This window comes from Amblyomma mixtum, chromosome 1 (assembly GCF_055824585.1).
Source record: "Amblyomma mixtum isolate Tamu chromosome 1, ASM5582458v1, whole genome shotgun sequence".
Lineage (NCBI taxonomy): Eukaryota > Metazoa > Arthropoda > Arachnida > Ixodida > Ixodidae > Amblyomma > Amblyomma mixtum.
The window spans coordinates 207,928,950-207,952,654 of NC_143012.1; the positions used below are offsets into that span (position 1 = coordinate 207,928,950).

Consider the following 23,705-nt stretch of genomic DNA (forward strand, 5'->3'; position numbering starts at 1 on the left):
TTCCAGCGCGCTATGAACATGGTGCTCGGTTCTCTCAAAGACCACGCCTGTGTCGTCTACCTCGGTGGCATTTCGGTCATCGGCGGCAGCGAAGATGAGCATCTCTGGAATCTGGATAATGTTCTTGTCCTGTTATACCAAGGTGGCTTCCGGCTAAACCGCGAGAAATGTAAGTTTGGCCTGTCGGAGATCTCCTACCTCGGCTACAAAATTTCTGCGGAGGGCATTCACCCGCTCCCAGAGCGAATAGCGGCCGTCACGAATTACCCCACACCTAAGAGTGTAAAGCAGCTGCAGACGTTCCTTGGCATGGCTTCCTATTTACGGAAATTCGTAGCCAATTATGCCACCACAGCACCTCCGCTCACAAATTTTTTAAAGGGCGAGAACTTTATATGGGGTGAACGGCAGCAACGGGCCTTTCAAGCGCTCAAAGATCAACTGACTCAGTGCCCAGTACTTGGCCACTTTCGTGAAGATTGGCACACTGAAGTGCACACTGACGCCAGCCAGGTCGGCCTGGGGGCGGTTCTTCTCCAGCGCGACTCACAGGGTGATCAGCACGTCGTGGCATACGCTAGTCGCAAACTGTCCACTGCCAAAAGCCATTGCCACTCCGAGTTAGAATGTTTGGCGGTGGTCTGGAGTGTCGACGATAAGTTTCGCCACTACCTTTTCGGACTGAAATTCACCATCGCAATGGATAATTCCACAATCGCCTGGATGTTCACGAAGCAGCACCTCAAGCATAAGTTCGCTCGCTGGATTATCACGCTCCAAGAATACACATATGATGTGCGCCACCGGGCCGGGGCTCTTAACCTTATTGCAGATGCCTTGTCGCGACACCCCAGTGGTGACGGCTACTCTCAAGCTCGGCACAGCGAAAGTTGGCTCTTGTTTTGTCCGCAGGATATAAAGAAGGCCCGAAGCGAGGACAGAGATTTGGCGGCTATCATGGCTTCCCTTGGGGACACTGGAAGCAACTCCAAGTTTGTCCTGCTGGATGCTACGTTACAGCGCCGACATTGGCTCAACAACCGCAAGGAAGAACAGCATCTCCTCGTACTTCCTGCTGCTCTCCGCGGGCAGGTGCTCCACGCTATTCACGACTCCCCCACAGGAGGGCACATTGGTCAGCGAGCCAGTTGCGAAAGGCGCAGGAACGCTTCTGGTGGCCCAAGATGAGCAGCAGCATCCGCACGTACGCTGCCAGCTGCGAGGTCGGCCAGCAGTACAAGCGTCTTCCAGGCTGTCAACCCGGGCTTCTAACGCCAATCCCTTCGCCTGAGACTGTATTTGACACCGTAGGGATTGACCACATTGGACCTCTGCCGACATCAACAGTGGGCAACCGGCACATATTAGTGGCTGTAGATTATCTGTAAAAATTTGTAGAGGTTGCTGCTGTACCCTCCCTCACTGCACACTACGTCGTTGAATTTTTACAAGACCGGCTCGAATGGCAGCACAGGCTTCCACGAAAACTAATATCGGAACGCTCAACCACCTTCCGGAGTCGCGAAATCCGTGCCTACCTGCGCCGGGCGGGAGTTGAGCACCACTTCGCATCAGCGTACCACCCACAAGCGAATGGTCTCACCGAGCGGATGAATCACACCATACAATCGCGACTCGCTCCCTTCTGCACGAATAACAAAAAAGGCGAGGCAGACTGGGACCAGCACCTCCAAGCAGCGGCCTAAGCTGTCCACACTTCTGTACACAGTTCTGCGGGAACAATGCCTTATAAGATTGTGTACGGACAACAGCCCCAACTTGCAGGAACGTGCAACTTAGAAACACCTATCAACATCGGGATCGCTGTTCCGCGACAGGCAGCTTGTCAGCGCATCAGGTCGGAAGCATGGAAAAAAGCGTCTCGTGTGCAACAGGCACAAAAACGCAACTATGACTGCTGACATCGACCAGCTCCTCACTAAAGAGTTGGAGACGAGGTCTGGGTGCGAAGCGGCCTACAATCAACAGGGCGTAAGCTGACCGAGAAATATGCGCGAGAAACTGAGTGCTTAGGTGACAATACGGGCGAGTGTGTACTGCGGCATCTCAAGCAGGCTCGGACGGGCGGAGAAGAAACAATTTCGCAGTGCACGTGTCGCGGTTGAAGAAAAGGGTCGTTCGCCTGCAAGACTGATTAGGACTGTGCTGTCTTTTCTTTTCAGGTCCGCAGTCGTGGCCGAGTGTGATGCCGAGACAACAAAGATGAAGTAGAGATGAGAGAAGCGGATGGAAGAAGGCGAGGAAGGGAAATAAAACAAAGGCTAGGCCAATCGAGCGGACGCTCATCAGCACAGCGCGTCTCAGTTTCAGTCCTCACAATATGTGCGTGTGCGTGTGTGTGTGTGTGTGAACCTGATGAAAACGGTCCACCGTCCGTAACCATTAGTAAAGATATGTTTCCTCAACAAGTATAGTTCTACTCATAGATATTCACCTGGCAACCTGCCCGCTGTGGCAGGTGCCAGTTCAATTGATGCTTCTCGGAGTAGTGATACTTGTCCCCTGATGAGTCATCTGAGAGGGAAGATGAATGTGCGGCTAAAACACTGAAAGTGCTTTGAGTAGGCTGCATTTCTCCCGATGCACAGGATTCCATTCACTGGGAATGCTTGCTGCCCAGCCAGTACTAGCACGGGCCAGCGAGTTTGCCCTTTCACTTGCAAGCATATCCATGTGAAACGGGATCCAAATAAAGTCCCACTGGCTGTTGTCAGCCTTTGTGCTCATTTTAAGATGTCAGCAGTTATAGAAGGTGAACCGTTATCAATCGTGTATCGACGCAGGTGGGAATGTGTCTGGTGTGCCGTGGGAATTCGTCAGCGGCATTCTACAGAGGCTGTTGTGCGCGTCTGTCATGTCACACCCGAACGCAGCCGAAACAAGCGCTGTGTGTACTTGGATGCGTTTGTATGTGTGCGCCTGAGCAGCACAGGCAATGGCGCACGCCTCATGCTGCTGAGCTGTTCGAACTGGCGAGGGGGCCACACAGGGCCTTCCTCATGCACAACCGCTCACTCTTTGTTCAGCACTGAAAACTTCCAAAGCATGGTCAGCTAAAGGAAAGCCCCCGCGCGGTGGCTCAGCGGTTATGGTGCTCGGCTGCTGACCCGAAAGACGCGGGTTCGATCCCGGCCGCGGCGGTTGAATTTATATGCGAAATTCTAGAGGCCCGTGTACTGTGCGATGTCAGTGCACGTTAATGAACCCCAGGTGGTCGAAACTTCCGGAGCCCTTCACTACGGCGTCTCTCCATAGCCTGAGTCACTTTGGGACGTTAAACCCCATAAACCAAACCAAACCTAAAGGAAAGAGCTATGAATTCGAATGGTCAATGACTTGCATCCTCCTTAAGATCTCAAGCCCTTCTGCTTATAAACTGATGACGAAGATGACCCTATCTCCACTGCCTACCTATTCACAGATTAAACAAATTATCAAGGGAATGCCGCGTGAGCTTTGCTTAATAACTCAAAACAACCTGCAGAGAGTTGGAAAGTTTTTGGTAAGAGAAAGAGTATTATTTGACCCTTCAGAATGTGTATTACTCGGCCTTGCTGGAGCTACTTATATTTTATGTTACAGCTGCCCAAAGGCCAAGAAGTGTACCATTATCACTATTCTGCCTTGCTGCACTATGAGGAAGAGCAGGCTGGGCTCTGAGCTGTGCCCAAGCTTACAAAGGCGCACATCTCGCCTAATGCGTTTCAGAAGATGAGTGTGAAGCTAGCTGTCCAGGCAAGAAAGATATCCTGCATGCTAATGCTAATTGTGTAAAAGACTCACCTTCGGCACTTATCTTCTGAAAGTGTTGGTTAATTTTTTTTTCCCATTTTGCAGCTATTTAGCGAAAGCACTGCAGCTGCAATGGAGTTTTACAGCAAGCAGGAGAAATGTAAACAACTCCATGAGTCAGCAGCTATTTCAAACTTCACAAGAACATTGAACAAGCTGTTCGACTGTCTAAACTCTCGCAGACCCGAACATGTGCAGTACAACGAAGCAGATCATACTGCTGTGAGCATTGTACCTCTTGTATAATTACTTCTGGCCTGCTATCTGAAGCTGGATTATGACTGCATTTCAGACCTTGAAGGAAAACATTGCCTGGCTGGATGATTGGAATATATACATCCAAACACTACCCATTCCCAGGCAGGTCTGCTTTCTGACAAAGCCAACATGCGCAGCTCTCGGGATCACCCTTCGCAGCACAGTTGCTCTTACTGAAAGCCTGCTGAAGTCAGGATTCCACTACGTGCTGACTGGAAAATTTGGGCAGGATCCTTTGGAGGTAAATTTGTTTTTTCTTGCAATTATTCTTTCACTGTCAGTTTTTTTTTTCTTTCCAGAGGTTCTTCGGTACCGTACGCCACGTAACTGGGGATGGAGGGCAGCCGACTGTGCAGCATTTTCTTTTCATATATCGCATGCTGTCAGTAAACAACCTCGTGCGGCCACCACAGCGAGCTTCAGTTGATGGAGATGGGCCACAGTTGCTCCTCAAGCTCCAAGGCCTCTTCGAGAAGCAAAAGCCTTCTATGACTCAGCTGCGATGCCCCCTTTACAGTTGGCTGAGACACACAAACCAAGGCCACTGCTCTAATCAAATTTCCTCTTAGCAAGCTTAGCTTTAGCCTTTTATCCTCCAGAGAAGTTATCATTATAGAAACAATAAGGCATTATAAAGCCTCTCATGTATACTCTTTTTTTTGTGTGCTTTGTTTTGTTTTGCTTCAGATTGTGACAAAGAAAAATGTATATTCCATATTGACACGTTGACAGTTCTGCTTGACGACATTCTTTTGGAGCCAGATGACTGCAGGGAGCATTCTCGTACACTTGACGATGAATTGTCTACAAAAGATTGCATCCTGGACCACCTTACTGGTTATGTAGTAAAAAAATTTTCATCTATGTCTTGCTGCAGCTGTGTGGAAACACTGACGGGCCGTAGACCAGACTAAAAGGCTTTAATACTAGCAAAATCAAAAGGCTTTCTGCAAGTGCCATCAAGCCAGCTCCTAAGCCTGTTGCAAATTGTCGAAAGCCACGTGGAGGATTTGACTGTCAACAACGCAGTTGCATCTACTGCGTTGTTGACAGTCAAATCCGGTGTCATGCAGCAAGTATTCAGCACCGCAGACTTTCGAGTCACATGCACTGTACTTGTTTTGCGAATGAAGGCAAAATCAGAAGAGAAAATAGTTGCTGCCACATCGCCGGCATCCCGTTACGCCTGTAGTCTCGCGGCCATGCAGACGCTCGCTTGCTCACGTCGTTGCCCCCACAGGACTCTTAGCACCGCCTCATGGAAGGCGTGGTCAACATATGAAGATCTCCCATAGCACTGAAGGACTATGGTGCTACATACAAGCTATATGAGTCACAAACGTGTCTCATATGAACGCATATGGGCTGCATACGAGATCATCACATCATAAATGCCTCGGATGAACACGTGCTGCATAGTAGTTCACGCACTCCGCAAATGTGCCTTGTATGGACTTAAGCAAACAAAGGAAGGGGATAAGGGACTCGTTATAAATATATTACAGAAGCCAACAGCCACAGAAACCAAGGGGCACAGGGGATTTTTGTTAATGTATTTGTTTATTTTGTGGGGTTGATAAATTTAGAATATTACTGAATATGTTATCGCTTAAAGCTAATTGATAGAAAAGCAGAAGAAAAAAAAAAAAACAACCACATGCCGCCGGTGGGATCCGAACCCACGACCTCCGAATTACGCGTCCGGTGCTCTACCTCTGAGCTACGGCGACGGCTGTCAAACCTTCTGCTTTCGGGGGTATTTATGTTTACAAGTAACCTAACCTTGAGAGTGTTCATCAGCGCCACCCACGTTCATAAGCGGCGGACGTAGAACGTCCTGAGTTACCGCAGGTGTGACGTAGAACGTCATCGAACGGAGAGGGTGGAATCTGCGTGAGAACCCTCTTATGCTTCCTATGGCATCAAGGCTGCCAGAACCGAGGCCCTCGCTAAGCAATTAAGCAAACAAAGGAAGGGGATAAGGGACTCGTTATAAATATATTACAGAAGCCAACAGCCACAGAAACCAAGGGGCACAGGGGATTTTTGTTAATGTATTTGTTTATTTTGTGGGGTTGATAAATTTAGAATATTACTGAATATGTTATCGCTTAAAGCTAATTGATAGAAAAGCAGAAGAAAAAACAACCACATGCCGCCGGTGGGATCCGAACCCACGACCTCCGAATTACGCGTCCGGTGCTCTACCTCTGAGCTACGGCGACGGCTGTCAAACCTTCTGCTTTCGGGGGTATTTATGTTTACAAGTAACCTAACCTTGAGAGTGTTCATCAGCGCCACCCACGTTCATAAGCGGCGGACGTAGAACGTCCTGAGTTACCGCAGGTGTGACGTAGAACGTCATCGAACGGAGAGGGTGGAATCTGCGTGAGAACCCTCTTATGCTTCCTATGGCATCAAGGCTGCCAGAACCGAGGCCCTCGCTAAGCAATTAAGCAAACAAAGGAAGGGGATAAGGGACTCGTTATAAATATATTACAGAAGCCAACAGCCACAGAAACCAAGGGGCACAGGGGATTTTTGTTAATGTATTTGTTTATTTTGTGGGGTTGATAAATTTAGAATATTACTGAATATGTTATCGCTTAAAGCTAATTGATAGAAAAGCAGAAGAAAAAACAACCACATGCCGCCGGTGGGATCCGAACCCACGACCTCCGAATTACGCGTCCGGTGCTCTACCTCTGAGCTACGGCGACGGCTGTCAAACCTTCTGCTTTCGGGGGTATTTATGTTTACAAGTAACCTAACCTTGAGAGTGTTCATCAGCGCCACCCACGTTCATAAGCGGCGGACGTAGAACGTCCTGAGTTACCGCAGGTGTGACGTAGAACGTCATCGAACGGAGAGGGTGGAATCTGCGTGAGAACCCTCTTATGCTTCCTATGGCATCAAGGCTGCCAGAACCGAGGCCCTCGCTAAGCAATTAAGCAAACAAAGGAAGGGGATAAGGGACTCGTTATAAATATATTACAGAAGCCAACAGCCACAGAAACCAAGGGGCACAGGGGATTTTTGTTAATGTATTTGTTTATTTTGTGGGGTTGATAAATTTAGAATATTACTGAATATGTTATCGCTTAAAGCTAATTGATAGAAAAGCAGAAGAAAAAACAACCACATGCCGCCGGTGGGATCCGAACCCACGACCTCCGAATTACGCGTCCGGTGCTCTACCTCTGAGCTACGGCGACGGCTGTCAAACCTTCTGCTTTCGGGGGTATTTATGTTTACAAGTAACCTAACCTTGAGAGTGTTCATCAGCGCCACCCACGTTCATAAGCGGCGGACGTAGAACGTCCTGAGTTACCGCAGGTGTGACGTAGGTGTGACGGATCCCACCGGCGGCATGTGGTTGTTTTTTCTTCTGCTTTTCTATCAATTAGCTTTAAGCGATAACATATTCAGTAATATTCTAAATTTATCAACCCCACAAAATAAACAAATACATTAACAAAAATCCCCTGTGCCCCTTGGTTTCTGTGGCTGTTGGCTTCTGTAATATATTTATAACGAGTCCCTTATCCCCTTCCTTTGTTTGCTTAATTGCTTAGCGAGGGCCTCGGTTCTGGCAGCCTTGATGCCATAGGAAGCATAAGAGGGTTCTCACGCAGATTCCACCCTCTCCGTTCGATGACGTTCTACGTCACACCTGCGGTAACTCAGGACGTTCTACGTCCGCCGCTTATGAACGTGGGTGGCGCTGATGAACACTCTCAAGGTTAGGTTACTTGTAAACATAAATACCCCCGAAAGCAGAAGGTTTGACAGCCGTCGCCGTAGCTCAGAGGTAGAGCACCGGACGCGTAATTCGGAGGTCGTGGGTTCGGATCCCACCGGCGGCATGTGGTTGTTTTTTCTTCTGCTTTTCTATCAATTAGCTTTAAGCGATAACATATTCAGTAATATTCTAAATTTATCAACCCCACAAAATAAACAAATACATTAACAAAAATCCCCTGTGCCCCTTGGTTTCTGTGGCTGTTGGCTTCTGTAATATATTTATAACGAGTCCCTTATCCCCTTCCTTTGTTTGCTTAATTGCTTAGCGAGGGCCTCGGTTCTGGCAGCCTTGATGCCATAGGAAGCATAAGAGGGTTCTCACGCAGATTCCACCCTCTCCGTTCGATGACGTTCTACGTCACACCTGCGGTAACTCAGGACGTTCTACGTCCGCCGCTTATGAACGTGGGTGGCGCTGATGAACACTCTCAAGGTTAGGTTACTTGTAAACATAAATACCCCCGAAAGCAGAAGGTTTGACAGCCGTCGCCGTAGCTCAGAGGTAGAGCACCGGACGCGTAATTCGGAGGTCGTGGGTTCGGATCCCACCGGCGGCATGTGGTTGTTTTTTTTTCTTCTGCTTTTCTATCAATTAGCTTTAAGCGATAACATATTCAGTAATATTCTAAATTTATCAACCCCACAAAATAAACAAATACATTAACAAAAATCCCCTGTGCCCCTTGGTTTCTGTGGCTGTTGGCTTCTGTAATATATTTATAACGAGTCCCTTATCCCCTTCCTTTGTTTGCTTAATTGCTTAGCGAGGGCCTCGGTTCTGGCAGCCTTGATGCCATAGGAAGCATAAGAGGGTTCTCACGCAGATTCCACCCTCTCCGTTCGATGACGTTCTACGTCACACCTGCGGTAACTCAGGACGTTCTACGTCCGCCGCTTATGAACGTGGGTGGCGCTGATGAACACTCTCAAGGTTAGGTTACTTGTAAACATAAATACCCCCGAAAGCAGAAGGTTTGACAGCCGTCGCCGTAGCTCAGAGGTAGAGCACCGGACGCGTAATTCGGAGGTCGTGGGTTCGGATCCCACCGGCGGCATGTGGTTGTTTTTTCTTCTGCTTTTCTATCAATTAGCTTTAAGCGATAACATATTCAGTAATATTCTAAATTTATCAACCCCACAAAATAAACAAATACATTAACAAAAATCCCCTGTGCCCCTTGGTTTCTGTGGCTGTTGTATGGACTTAGTACATATGTAGCATACCTCAACTAACACGCGACACTCGTGCACACACAAGAGCTCTGATGTGCATCATATCAGCTAACATCAATCTCATGCGAAACAGACAGCCACTCATAAGTGCCACATATACAGTTGCCCGTTGTTCTTGTAACACTCTGAAATGAAGCGACAAACAAGTGACTAACAAGTGCCTAACCAACACAAAAAGAAAGAACGGTTGGCTTGTTTCATATAATTTACTCCTTGTTTCTCTCTGTGTGCCCTCTTTCTTGTTGTAAACAGCGGTTACTCAAACTGTCTGACGTTTGGAGTTTCCAATGTGCTTGGACAAACGTTCAGCTGGAAGGTAAACATATCCTTATATGCTTTGTTGAGCCATTGTAAAGCTACATACGGAATAACGCCAGGTATTTTCGTGGCAGAGCTCCGACTTTAATAAACAATATATATGCAATGAGAGCACTACCAAGGAAGGCGCCATCACTGTGAAAATTAATATACATGCAAAGATCTTTCACTGCTAATCAAAGTGCACATCAAAATTCACGATGTCAGTGGAAGTCCAGTCAGCTATACTTCCTCTCCTTCAACAAGGCAAATAAACACTTGACCTCACATCTAACCGCCAAATTGCAAAGTAGTGGAAATCATAGCGCAATTCTTGTCATGCAAAAATAATCCTCATTTTCCCTGTGGAAGCTGTAAGACACTTACAAAGACAGTGACTATCAACCGGATTGGTTCCCGTAACTGGTGTCTTTCGTTGCCACCGTTTTAGTTAAGTTGTGTTAAGACGCGAGCGTTTTAGTTGTGTGGTGTTGTGTTTCCATTCAACTCGCTCGGCTACTGGCTGATTACTTTGTAAATAATGCACATAGCTCTTTCGTGCAAGTAAATGCATGTAATAAATACCGCAAAATGAGGTTACTTTGAGACTGCAGGGGTTACTTTGTGGCACGCGCTCGGTTTTTTTGTATTTTAAATCTCACGCAATGACCAGGCGCCGACGAAAAGCTATGAGCCACTCAACAAGCTCACCTGACATGCCGTGATACCTAGCAGCAGCCGGCCGAAGTTCCCACGCTCCGCGGCCACTCTAGACGGCGACAGGTTGAATGGTGTTTTAGCGTGCATTGTTGAAACACCGTAAACTGTGTGTTCGACTCGTCCGCACGAGAAAAACAGCACAAACAGGTATGTAATTCTAATTGATAATTAGGATACAATAATCTGCAATACAAATTTAATCGTCATGTTTGTTTACGGTTATAAAAAGGAAACTGAAATGTTGATACTTAGCGTGTGACACGCCAATTGTCACAAAGTTACCCTCCTCTTCTTGTCTGTTATACTGATGTTGATGCTTTTTTCCACGTGCTGGGTTCGGAGCGATAATGCGATGAGTGTCATGCCTGAGCTGTATGTTTAAATATGCCACCTTACCATGTAATAAACAGTTGGTAGTGTGCGCATGTGGTGTCCCCTTTCTTGTTAGCGTCCTTGTTGCGCCATCGTTCATTTCATCTTTACCCCCCTCTGTTTTTAATTTAAATTATATGCTGTTTTGTTGATTTTGCAGCGTTTAAGAGAGATGAAGAATTATAAAAGGAAGCTTGGTGCACGGCCGTACCAAAATTATACCCAAGAAACGTTGAATACTGCCGTTCAGTTGGTCCTTTCAAAGAAATTGTCATTGAGGGCAGCATCTGAAAGGTTTGTGAGTATTGTGAGTACTATTCTTTTTCTTGTTTTTAGGTCCTTACCTATGCATTACCGTTACCTATGTCTTATGTGTTGTTTGTTTTTCCTCTTAGGTTCAATATCGATCAGAACACCTTGTGGTTGAAGACCAAACAGGCTCAGGGTTTAGTCAATCGACCGGCTCGAAAAGTTGGTTGTCAACCTGTTTTTACGGAAGAGGAGGAGCAGAGGTTGACTGCTCTTGCAATCGCAATGTCTTCATTTAGCTTCCCAATGACAAAGTTTGACTTGCGTTGTGTGGTGAAGGCGTATCTCGACCAAACAAGAAGAAAAGTCTCTGCTTTCAAAGATGGCAACTTTCTCGGTAAGGAGTAGGCAAATTCTTTCATGAAACATCACAAAGATATCCTCTCTGAACGCTTGTCGAAAAACATCACATATCCAAGGGCCTCAACGGATGCAGAAGTGATTGACATGTTTTTTGGCCATCTGGAGAAAGAGCTAGACGGTATTCCGGACGAACACATTTGCAACTACGACGAAACAAATGTACAGGATGATCAAGGGAGCCAAAAAGTGATAACTAGAAGGGGAGCTAAGTGTCCAGAAAAAATTTAAAACGCATCAAAAGCCTGTACTTCGATTATGGTTTGTGGAAGTGCTGCAGGAGAATTGGCTCCGCTTTACGTCAATTACAGAGCAGAAAAGCTTTGGACGACATGGACAGACAATGGACCAGAGGGGGCCCCCGGTATAATCGAACGAAATCTGGTTGGTTCGATCACCAAGCTGTCGAAGACTGGTTCATGTCACTTATGCTCCACATTATGAAAAAGCAAGATGGTCCAAAAGCTCTCATCGGGGACAATTTCAGTTACCACATTAGCCTCGAAGTGCTTCGTCTGTGCGAAGAAAATAATGCAAAGTTCAACGCGCTCCCACCGAATGCAACTCATCTACTGCAGCCTCTCAATGTCAGCGTTTTTCGTAGCCTGAAAATAATTTGGCGTTCACTTTTGGTGGAATGGAAAGAGTCAACCTCTGGAAGCCGCTGCACATCCGTGCCAAAGGACGAATTGCCCGGTCTACTAAAAAAATGACGATCAAATTGGAGGAAAGCATTACAACAAAAAGTCAGGATTCCGGAAGACCGGGATTTTCCCCCTGGACAAGACCGAGGTTCTCCAACGGCTTCCTAAATCAGTGCTCGAGGAAAGCTTGAAATCCATGACAGATGTCGTAGGGGATGCCTTCTGGCAGAGATTGCCATTGCTCTAGCAATAACACAAAATGACACAAGGGTGACAGTGACTCTAAGACAGCCATTAAGAATTATGACATGGGCAGAATCTCTGCTGCAGCCGCCAAAATTCTGAGAGAAGAGCAAGTACTAGCAAAGAAATGTCATTGATCTGGTACCCAGCTCATTAAGGTCAGTGGGGGAACAGGAAGGTGCACGTGATTGCCCGAGAGCTCACTTTCCGATCGTTCATCGCTGACGCGCCCGAGGAAACCCTCCCTTCGGGTGATGAACTCAGAACATTCCACGAAATCATTTCTGGCACCAGTATGAAGGCTGCCACTAAAGTACTTGGCTGGCCTGAACCGCTGCCCTCGTGGCCGCCTTAGTTCCCCTGGACAGTGCGTATGACGTGAAATTCTCGACTATGTGCTCGCGGCACCAGGCTCCAGAGGAAGATGTCGCCTTGTATATTTACGACAAGGTACGTCTTCTTGAGGCCTGTAAAACTGAGTGGCCGCACCCGCCGTCAAGCAGTATATAGTCGACGGGCTTCATGATGCCACCCACGCTTCGCAGCTAGCATGTACACGAATGATCGCGGTGATGCACACTGACCGAAAAGTTTGGCGATGCGAAGTGGTTCCCGCGTTCCAGTAAATAACCGAGCAGATAGTGCTGAGAAGTGATCAGCTATAGCGTGTCTCAATATGACACTTAGTGCCACCGCTTAGGCTCGCGGAGACAAGGAAGAGGAGGTGGCACGGGCACACTCGGTGGAGAGCAACCTAAGCCTGAGGACATCAGCATCACCTGGAGTATGTGCCATTTCATGAGGACAACAACAACGACAACAACAGCAGCATCACGGCTACTGGTCTTGGGAGACACAGCCTCGGATTCCTCTGCATCGCTGTCTACTATGCAAGAAGATGATCCTGACTGCTCTGCTATTCTTCAGAATCTAACAAGCGCAGATGGATCAGCAGAGTTCAGCCTGGTTGACATTTCATATTGTCACACTAAGCAGGGAACATACACCATAGTAGCACCAGCCACTATGCACCCAGCTAGTTTGCGAGCACTACAAGACAATGCAGGGCATTTTGACTCAAGACAAACGTTACAGAAGATACAGGAAAGATATTGGTGGCCAAACATGGAGCAGTCCATTCAGTAATGTGTGTCATCCTGTCAGTGTTGCCAAGAGTATAATCGTCCTACATTTTGCTGTGTTGGGTACCTTGGCAAAATGCCCACATCAGACGTCCCTTTTTCTAACAGAGCAATAGACCAATCACCATGCCTTTGCAATTCAGCATAGTACATTTTGAATGTTATTGACTTTGCAACCCGGTTCATCGTGCCAGTGGCAGTCTCATCGACTTCGGCACGTGAAGTGATTCAGCATTTATACCACATATTTTACACTTATGGAATGCCTGACTTATGGACTATCTGATCATGGTCCAGCATTTTAATCCACTGAGTTCAAATGTTTCATGCTCCTTCACAGTATCGAGATTCACTACTCAACTATCTATCGACCAGAAGGAAATGGCCTCACTAAAAGGAATAAATGAACTCCCATTACAGTTCTTCGTAAGATCTGTGCATTGGAAACCTTGTCATGGCCTATTAATCTTCAAGAAGCTGCCTTTGCAATGAATACATCAGTGAATTCCAGCACCAACTTTGCGCCCTTTCAACTGCTGTCTGGATGTATACCAAAACTTCCGCTTCAGCAGCAACGCCCACTTCAGCAACAGGGGGCTCTTGACAGACTTCCCTCAAAGAAAGACCACAGTCACCGTTCACACACTTTTGTGATACAGGATCTAGAATGGGTCAAATGCCAAGCGCCAGTGCTTCATGAAAAATTGCCATCTTGATTTTTCATGAGCCTCACCGACAACTTTCAAAGCTTTTTGTGTGTCAGCATTCACACTGCAAAACTATCCACATCTGACAGCGTGGTGCACAAGGTTCGATGTGTACTGAGGCTGCTGCACAATGATGACTGAAGAAGAAAAGCTGCGGGGAACGCTCGAAACATGCAAAACCGAGGCGAGGATATACGCAAGTTCGCCCATTGGGCCATGCTTCTTTCCTTGAAGTGAGCTCGTGTTGTCAGCGTGATGCAGCAGTCGGAGATCAAGCTATGAGGGACTGTTGTTTTCAGGAAGCCCGGGTGTTTTCAGGAAGCCATAAAGACTTGTGGACTACAAGGAAAAGAAGTGTATTGCATTTATCGAACTGAATACAGGCGCGCCATGTACCGCAAAGACATAGTTGTGGTTTTCAATCATAAACGAAGCAGGCTGGTGTTCGGCTAAAGCATTTTTATTTAATTGCAAGACGACACATTCTATTTTCTTATTCGTGTCACCAACCCATGACGATATATCACTTGCCGGGCCTACAATCTGGGACACTAAAATGAATTTCTGTTGAGGACCTTCTAGATTCACTTCTAGATGGTAGAAGTCTAGACTCTAGTTCACCTCACTTGTATAATGTTGGGCATTCAAAAGTTAGTCATTGCACTGAAGCATGCAGCTTTAGACCATTACTGAAATACTTTTTTCAGTCCAGAGCGCTTCATATCATTAATTCAGGAGTAGCTTGCAGCACTCAGTGAGAAGGACTTCATGACCACTGGTGAGAAACTGCAGGATTTGGGAGTAAAATGTGCAGAACACTTGAGGTATCTACAAGAATCAGAACTGGACATCTTAGCCCCTGTGCAAAAGCGCATCCTGCTTGAGAAGTTTCAGACCATCAGTGTCACTCCTGTCCTTTCAAGGCAGAGTGGTAGTTGCGCTAAGGTGCCTTCAGGTGCCAACTCACATTTCGACAAATGGGCTCAGAAACTCTGCATCCCCTGGGAAATGCTTCCGCCAAGTTCACTTCAAGCATGCAAAGCGAAACAAAGGCCTACAAAAGCTGATCTGAACCAGATGATGACAATGCCGAGTTCTCTCATCCTGGATAAGCACCCAGTGCCTGGCAGACGGAACATGAGAATAATTGCAGCAAAAGTTGCATCAATGTACCCCTCATCATTTCAGCAATTGCTACAGGGTACTGCTGTTGGAACAAGAGTTGAGACAGTGATTTTGAAAACTGCATCAATAACAAAAAGAGACCGATTGCACATGTGCTGCCTGCAGAAATTGTTGATGACGCAGACTCATTACAGCCGCGTCCACGAACTACCCATGACTCCTATGGTTGCATAGAATGGCAGCCAGAGTTATTGAGTGGAGAAAGTTTGCTGACACAATGGGAAAAGCAGCAGCAGCTCCTTTCAGTGTATGCTAAAGTGCATCCCAGCAAACAGCTTGGTACTCGTTTAATCAGTGAGACATATGCATCGCAAAGACTGACCATAAATCACCCAGGGAGTGTGACAGAGGTAAAAAAACAAAAAAAAAACTGGCCACTTTTGTATAGTGAGGAATGTGTTCTTGACTTATCCAAGATGGTCTGTAGTGAGGTTTGGCGAAAAACTGATGATAGCATGGAAGGCATTGGGCTTCGTATATATCGTTATATAGTCAGATGAAGCGACCAAAGGTGAAGAAAGGCCTCAGAGAAATCGAACAAGCAAGGAACCATCTCAAGAGTGTGACACCAGAACATTAAGGCGCACCTGTTCTCCTTGCCCTGTTTGACAAAAATGAAGACCTCATCTACAAGATTGTTGAGGAAAGCTTACAATTTTCTCTTCTGCTGCCACCTGGTGGAAAAGTACTTGTGCATGCAGAATTCAGCTGTGCATTGTTTATATGACTAAAAAAATTTCACTATCCACAACTACATTATTTTACTGATAAAAAGTTAGTAGATAATAGTTAAGGTGCTGATATCTGCTGATATTTACCGCCAGTTTGGAAGCGGCGGGATTCTGTGCAGATTGTCAGACCTCGCCTGTGCAAGAGATTTATAACCTCCTAATTCTTTGCCTCACTTCGGGTAAGCTCCTTTATCCCTTCACATCTGGCTTGCACGAAAGGTATTGTTCGAGACGTAGACTCTTCATTGACTCCAGCAGAGACTCTTGCGTCTTCTGTCCGCCGCAGGTGTCGTTTCTGTGCACCGCTGTAGCCGGAATGTTGGCAACACGCGGGTGCCCACAGAATCTGTGATTGCCACCTTTGCCGACACTTCCTGCCCCTCTAAAATCAAGGCATGGCCTTTCATTTTTCGGGTAAACCAACTATCGTCTAGTCCTTTGCAGTGCGGTTGCAAATCCGCCTTGCGCTGTTGTACCTGTGGAGAGAGCCATGACACGAGCACCTGCTCTGAGCAGAACGAGAAACGCTGCCTTTGCGGTGGTGCCCACGCTGCTAATTCCTCCAACTAGCCCTCTCGTGCGCAGAAGATTCAGATCTTGGAGCTTATAGACAGGAAACGTTCTTCGCGTCGAGGCGCTATATTGGAACGGGCCTACGAGTATGCAGGTGTGACCGCTCGTCAAGGAGTCTTGTTAGACTCGACGCTGTCTCAGGCAGCTGCGTCTGCTGTGGAGGCGTCCATGACTAAAATGGTTAAGAGGATTGCTGCAAGTGTTTCGGAATGCCTTACTAACGTTATCGCAAACCAGCTTACCAATGCCGTGCAGGCCGGTTTGGCCTCTCTATCAACGGTAATTCCCTCCCCTCTTACCCGTTCTGTACTATCTGAAGCATCTCAGCCCCACGAAAGAAACTGCTACCCCCAGCACTGTACTTGCTTCGGGTACTTCAAGTGACGCTGGAATTATCTACGATTCTGAGATGATAGAGTCTGATGCACGGGCTCTCAAGCACAGCAGGTCCCCAGTGTCTCATTCGTCTACTTCTTCGAGTCTGCAAGCCAAATCAAAGATGCAGCAGAGTGGCTTTAAGACTAAGGACACCATTTTAGAGCAGGCAGTTGCTGCTGCTAGGCTTTCGCTCGTCACGGAGTCATGTCAGCAGGCCACTGCATCTGCTGTGGAGGCTTCCATGGCTAAAATGGCTGAAATGATTGTCGCAAGCGTCTCGGAATGCCTTTCTAACGTTCTAGCGACTCAGCTTACCCATGCCGTGCAGGCCAGTTTGATCCATCTCTCGACAGCAATTCCCTCTTCTTTTACCCTTTTTGGGTGAAGAAACTGACGTTCCGCTCCGCCCGCCTCTCTGTGCTGTTCCAGCTTCTCAGAGCTTCTCGGTGGTGGGTTTTTCTGCCATCTAGGCAACACCAACTGCTACGTGACAGTATAATAGAGAAATATCTCGAGCCGATTGCGTTAAAATGCTCGGCAGAAAAACCAGAGGCTCTTTTTATGTCGTCTCAAAAAAGGAAAAGGAACAGTTCCCCTTGCAAGCTCTATGATAATGCTTTACTAGTGAATGGCAATGCCATTCCGACCACAGACAGTATTAGAGTCCTAGGGCTGCGCATACAAGCAAATGGCAAAAATTCGGAAACTATCATGAGACTTGAAGTAAGCACCACGTGCCAGCTACTCAAGCACATTTCTAACAAGCATGCAGGGATGGAGGAGGCCGATCTTCTGAGATTGGTTCAGGCTTTCATCATAAGCCGTGTGCTCTACGGCGCCCCCACCTCAAACTAGGCAAAACAGAAAAGGGCAAAATTTAAATCATAATCAGAAAAGAGATCAAAACCACACTAGGTCTTCATCCGAACACTTCGACGGTAAAGCTTCTAAGGCTAGGTGTCTCCAACACTCTGGATGAGCTCATAGAAACAGCCACGGTGTCACCACACGAAAGACTTTTAACAAGCAAAACGAAGAAAAATGATGGAGCGCCTGGGGTTCGAAGCCTTGAAGTGTTCAAAGCGGACAGATAACATACTTAGAGCCACAAGGGATAGAATCAATATTGCACCGCTGCCAAGGAACATGCATCCGGTATTTCACGAAGGCAGACGCAAAGATAGGGCTGCGGCCCCACAGGTCAAATTTCAAGGTAGATCTGCTAAAAACACAAGCGCAGCTGAGGCAGAGGTTGCCAGTGCTCTAGCAGTAATGCAAAACGGCACAAGGGTGACAGTGACTCTAAGGCAGCCATTAAGAATTATGATATGGGCAGAATCTCTGCTGCAGCCGCCAAAACTCTGAGAGAAGGGCAAGTACTAGCAGAGTAATCTATACCCAGCTCATCAGGGTCAGATGGGGAATAAGAAGGTACGCGTGATTGCCCGAGGGCTCACTTCCCGATCTATCATCGCTGACGCGCCCAAGGAAACCCTCCCTTCGGGTGAAGAACTCAGAACATTCCACGCAATCATTTCTGGCACCAGTATGCAGGCCGCCACTACCGTACTTGGCCGGCCTGGGCCGCTGCCCTCCTGGCCTTTTTGCCCCCCTTGCCGGTGCGTACAACGTGAAATTCTCAATGATGCGCTTACGGCACCAGGCTCCGGAGGAAGACGTCGCCTTGTATAGTTACGACAAAGTGCGTCTTCTTGAGGCCTCTAACATCGAGTGGCCGCGGAAGCAGTATATCATCGACGGACTTCACGATGCCACCCACGCTTCGATTATGACCACCATGGACATCGACAGCCTCTCCCCTTTTGTCCACCGAGCTGCTGCCTTGCATGACACTGCGAGTTGTCGCGGGCTCTTCACTGCCGCCGGGATGTCTGCCATGTCGCCGACACCTTGAAGATATGCGAGGTACATGATAAAAGCTTTCTATGTGCTTCAGACAGTTGCTTCTAAGCTAGTTGCAGGTCATTTTATTTACTGCCCTGTCCTGTTTGCCTACGGCCACTGGTGCGCGGGCTTATGCCGGTCTTCTTTGTGCATTTGTGCACAAAACGCGTCTCGTCTCAAAGCCTTTTTGCTGCTGTGCAGCTAGCATGTACGTGAATGATTGCGGTAATGTACACTGAGCCAAAAGTTCGGCAATGCGAAGTTGTTCCACTGTTCCAGTAAATAACCAAACAGATAGTGCTGAGCAGTGATCAGCTACAGCTCGGCTACAGCTACAGCTAGTGCCACCGCTTAGGCTCGCGGACACAAGGAAGAGGAGGTGGCACAGGCGCGCTCGGTAGAGAGCAACTTAAACCTGAGGACATCATCATCATCTGGAGTATGTGCCATTTCATGAGGCCAACAACAACAACAACAACAGCATCTTGGCTACCGGTCTTGGGAGACGAGGAGCCTCGGAGTCTTCTGCATCGCTGTCTACTATGCAAGAAGACGATCCTGACTGCTCTGCTATTCCCTAGAATCTATCGAGTGCAGATGGATCAGCAGAGTTCAGCCTGGTTGACATTTCATATCGTCACACTAAGCAGGGAACATACACTATAGTAGCACCAGCCACTATGCGCCCAGCTAGTTTGCAAGCACTACAAGACAATGCATGGCATTTTGACTCAGACGAACAATGTTTTACAGAAGATACAGGAACGATATTGGTGGCCAAACATGGAGCAGACTATTCAGGATTATGTGTCATCCTGTCAGTGTTGCCAGGAGTATAATCATCCTACATTTCGCTGCGTTGGATACCTTGGCAAAATATCCACATCAGAGCTCCCTTTTTCTAGCACCGTAATAGACCATATATCACCATGCCACCTTGTAATTCAGTAAGATACATTTTGAATGTTATCGACTTTGCAACCTGGTTCTTTGCGCCAGCAGTAGTCTCATCGACTTCGGCATGTGAAGTAATTCAGCATTTATACCACATATTTTACACTTATGGAACGCCTGACAATTGCCCATCTGATAATGGTTTAGCATTTAAATCCATTGAGTTCAGATGTTTCATGCTCCTTCACAGTATCAAGATTCACTACTCAACTGTCTACCGACCAGAAGGAAATGGCCTCGTTGAAAGAAGTAATGGAGCTCTCATTACAGTTCTTCGCAAGATCTCGGCTTTGGAACCGTTGTCATGGCCTATTAATTTTCAAGAAGCTGCCTTTGCAATCAATGCATCAATGAATGCCAGCACCAAGTTTGTGCCCTTTCAACTGTTGTCTGGATACATACCAAAACTTCCACTTCAGCACCAACGCCTACTTCAGCAACAGAGGGTTCTTGGCATTACAGCCCAATGCTCTGAAGCAGCCCAGGTTTCTCGCAAAGAAAGACCGCAGTCACCGTTCACACTCCTTTGTGATATGGGATCTAGAATGGGTCAAACACCAAGCGCCAGTGACTCATGAAAAATTGCCATCTTGATTTTTCACGAGCCTCACCGACAACTTTCAAAGCTTTTTGTGTGTCAGGATTCACACTGCGCCTTCTCAACCAGCAACGAACAGTGCATGTGTCTCAACTTGATTAGTACATGTACCCCTTCAACAATGGATGTGGTTATGCGTTGTGAAAAAGCTGATGAGCTGATGAGCATGTGTGCTCGATTGACACGCAGAAGCGTGAAGCAGTCCACTAAAGCCATGTGTCCCACTGACATCACCAATGCCAAACCAGCAGCTCCACCCCAACGAGTCGCTAAGCGATCTGAGGACTAGCAGCACCGTATGTCCACCCCAAACACAGCCTCATCGTCCACAACACAATGCTACCGGCAGACCCCAAACTGATTCAGAGACTTGTCATACACGATTTGTTTCGTTACCTGGGCACCACCATTTTGATTTGACGGTGGCGCCCCGTATGAGCGGAAGCGAAAAGCCCGCATCGGCACTTCCGTGCGCCATACTGAGCAGTGCGTTCCGTCGTCATCACGTCTGTGGTACATACTTCTGGTGTAGGAGAGCAGCACCTAGGGGCAGAGCAGACTGGTGTTTTACGTTTCTGTGCATTTGTGGTTGTGCACTGCTCTTGAATGATTGCACCTACAGCGTTAACAATGCGAATCATCGGTTCTGCATGGCGGAAGCAGTTCCAAACAGCAGTAGCGGCCAGCACGACACCGAAGGGCTGCGCGCCGTGTCCACTGGCCAAACTCTGGTTATCCGTGAGGGTCGTTGTTTGCTATTAAGACGTTAATGCTTTATTATCAAGGAGCACATACTTGAAGTTATGAATTGTAACTGGGCACGAGCACACAGCAGAATAGCTGCATGTGCGGCTGGCGATCGCGCCTTGCTGCAGCGTGCTGCGGGAAGTGTCTCCGGTCGCCGCTCCGAAAACTGCCCAACGTGGTCCATTTCATGTAGTGTATTGTCTCCCGGTTATGTGTGCTATAGTTTATTAGTGTGTTGTCATTACATCACATGACAATTTTATGTTACAAGTAGGCGTCATGCTACAAGTGGAGGATTGTGTACCGTTGTAAGGCACGTCTTCCGAAAGCGTGTATGTGAAACCCCACGTCGTGCTTTAACCTCCTACGCTGTGATGAATTACATTACAGTGGGGCGCAGTTTAGCTTGGCCAATCATGGGGTGTTTAACGTGCATTGATGCAAACTTTTGCGTCTCGCTCTGCTGATCCCGAAAACGCGAGTGTCTATCCCTGCCGTGATGGTTGCATTTCGACGGAGGCAAAGGAGCCCTGCGCTCATAGGTCGGCACACTCAATCATAAGTGCACTGATTTTGCTTCACTTCGAAAGCGAGGGAGTAATCATGAGTGTGAGCTAATGAATTAATGCGTGAATACGAGTGAAAATCTATTTACGATGCTGAGCAATGCGTTTGCTATGATGCCTTGTTTCCACTCGCGTCTTTCATTCCCTTCTGCATTCGTTTCTCAACGGCACTGTTCATATGTCCGCGAATAGTGACAGATAGTGTCCCTTTCCTTTCCAGATAGGCAGTTAGATAGCCAATTATTTATCTCATCCCAATTCAAGTTGCGAGCTTGTACAGAGTGGCTACAACAGCAAATTCCTCATTTAACGGACATTTAGCTGAGGCAGAAAATCATGTTGGGTTTGGAAGCAAGACTTGGAGCATTGGTGTGTGCTGTCTTAAGACAACTTGGTCTCTGACTGTTGCATAATCCTTGTTATTTCTTGTTTTTCAGATGGGTCAACATATAAACATCCCGGCCAAGTCGTCGAGTGGACGGACAATGCAAAGCACTGGCCCGAGATCAGTAGCGCACATATTGTGTGCTACTTGTTAAAATCAAAGGCCTGTGACTTACAGGAAGCTGAGGCACATAAGAGCCTCGAGTCGTATAACTCTCTCCAGAGTGGGTGGGTTGGAAAGGTCCTTACTTCCAGAGTGAATGAGGAACTTCTCTACATAAAGGCAGAGGTGCGGCCATTGCAGGCTGTGAACAACAAGCCCTGGACAGCATGGGCCTGTGTGCGACAAACTGGGCAAGTTGTCACGGCTGCCTGTCCATGTATGGCTGGCCAAGGCGGAGTGTGTAGCCACGTTGGCGCCATACTTTGGAAGGTAGAAATGCCATCAAACCTTGTGCTGACTGGATCCACGCGCACTGACAAATCAGCTCTATGGAACAGAGGAACCCAGCGAAATGTAGAGCCGGCTTTACTGAAAGATATGAAGTTTAGGTTGAAAAGGTCGACTGTGGACGAAGACATCAAACAGCCAAGGCCGACAAGGCGGATCCACCAGTTTGAAATGGACGAGGAGCTCATGGAGCACAACAACAAGAGCCTGTATCGAGGCTTCTTCAGCATTCCTGGCAAGTACCTAACATTGCTGAAAAACTTCTGGTTTGGTATTTTGCCATGTCATGTTTTTCACAGGCTTGGAACATAACTGCTACAAAATCGATTCATATAGCAATGTTTTAAGGTGCTCAGCAGCAAAACTTTATGCAAGGCTCATCTCATGCTCATGGTTAGTGCTTTGCAGACCACATGCATTAAACGATTATTGTTTATCCTCTTGTGAAATTGGTGGTTAATTGCACACTGAAATGCACTTTTTATTCAGAACAATTTCAATAACTGCTGTTACTTGGAAAAAAGCAGCATATGCCAATGCCCTGATTACTCTGTACCTTGCAGGCACTCTTCTCCATACCACACTTAATGCTGTGCACTGTAGCGGTCCTGCAGATCAGCCTGTCTCGGATGAGCCTCGCCATTTACAGAGCGACAGCCAGCAGCTTCCTCGCAGCTGCAACCATTGCAGATCCTTTTACGAAGTGTTTGTAGTGCTCTCTCCTAAAGGAAGAGCAGAGCTGCACGCTTTGGCACACGGCAAGGCGTTTACGCATAACTGCCTCAAATGTTAGAAGGGTCCCCAAGAGGGAAAATACTGATCCGATAAACGCTGTTCGTGCACTCGCGAGCCCGACTTTCATGGGAAACTCTGCCACAAAACAAGGGCTCAAATATGAGCCCGTGTTCAAACAGCACAGATTGAAGAGCGAGCCCGCTATGCAATGAAAAATCACGCACACACAAAGCTATGCGCACAGCTCACTGGGAGATGGCAACAGTGGGCCGGCCGAAACGGAAATGACTGTCGGCGCAATGTACAGGGGGGTAGAGAGTATTTTGCTGCCTTCAGTAAAATAGTGTATAGACTGATATGTAATTAGGACTTTTTCTTTTGCTGATATGCAATTCTGACTATTTGTGGCCTAACAGATGATTGACTTTTCGGACTCGTGATTCTAGAGACTGTTTTGGACTGATATGTGTCTAGACTGTTTTGGACTGATATGTGTCTGTTTGGAACTCATACGGGTTGTGAGAGTACAAAAGTAGTCAACTTTTTTTGTTGTCGGACTTCATTATGTAACAGCAGAGTACGACTTTCTGGCGCTG

General features: G+C 47.3%; 1 long non-coding RNA gene and 1 pseudogene across 8 annotated transcripts in view; one reads left to right on the forward strand and one right to left on the reverse strand.

Moving 5' to 3' along the window:
- The window catches only part of LOC149370674 (uncharacterized), a 108,186-nt gene that overhangs the window by 51,418 nt on the left and 33,063 nt on the right, over positions 1–23,705 (reverse strand). The window lies entirely within an intron of this gene.
- Positions 19–23,321, forward strand: LOC149370681 (uncharacterized; annotated as a pseudogene).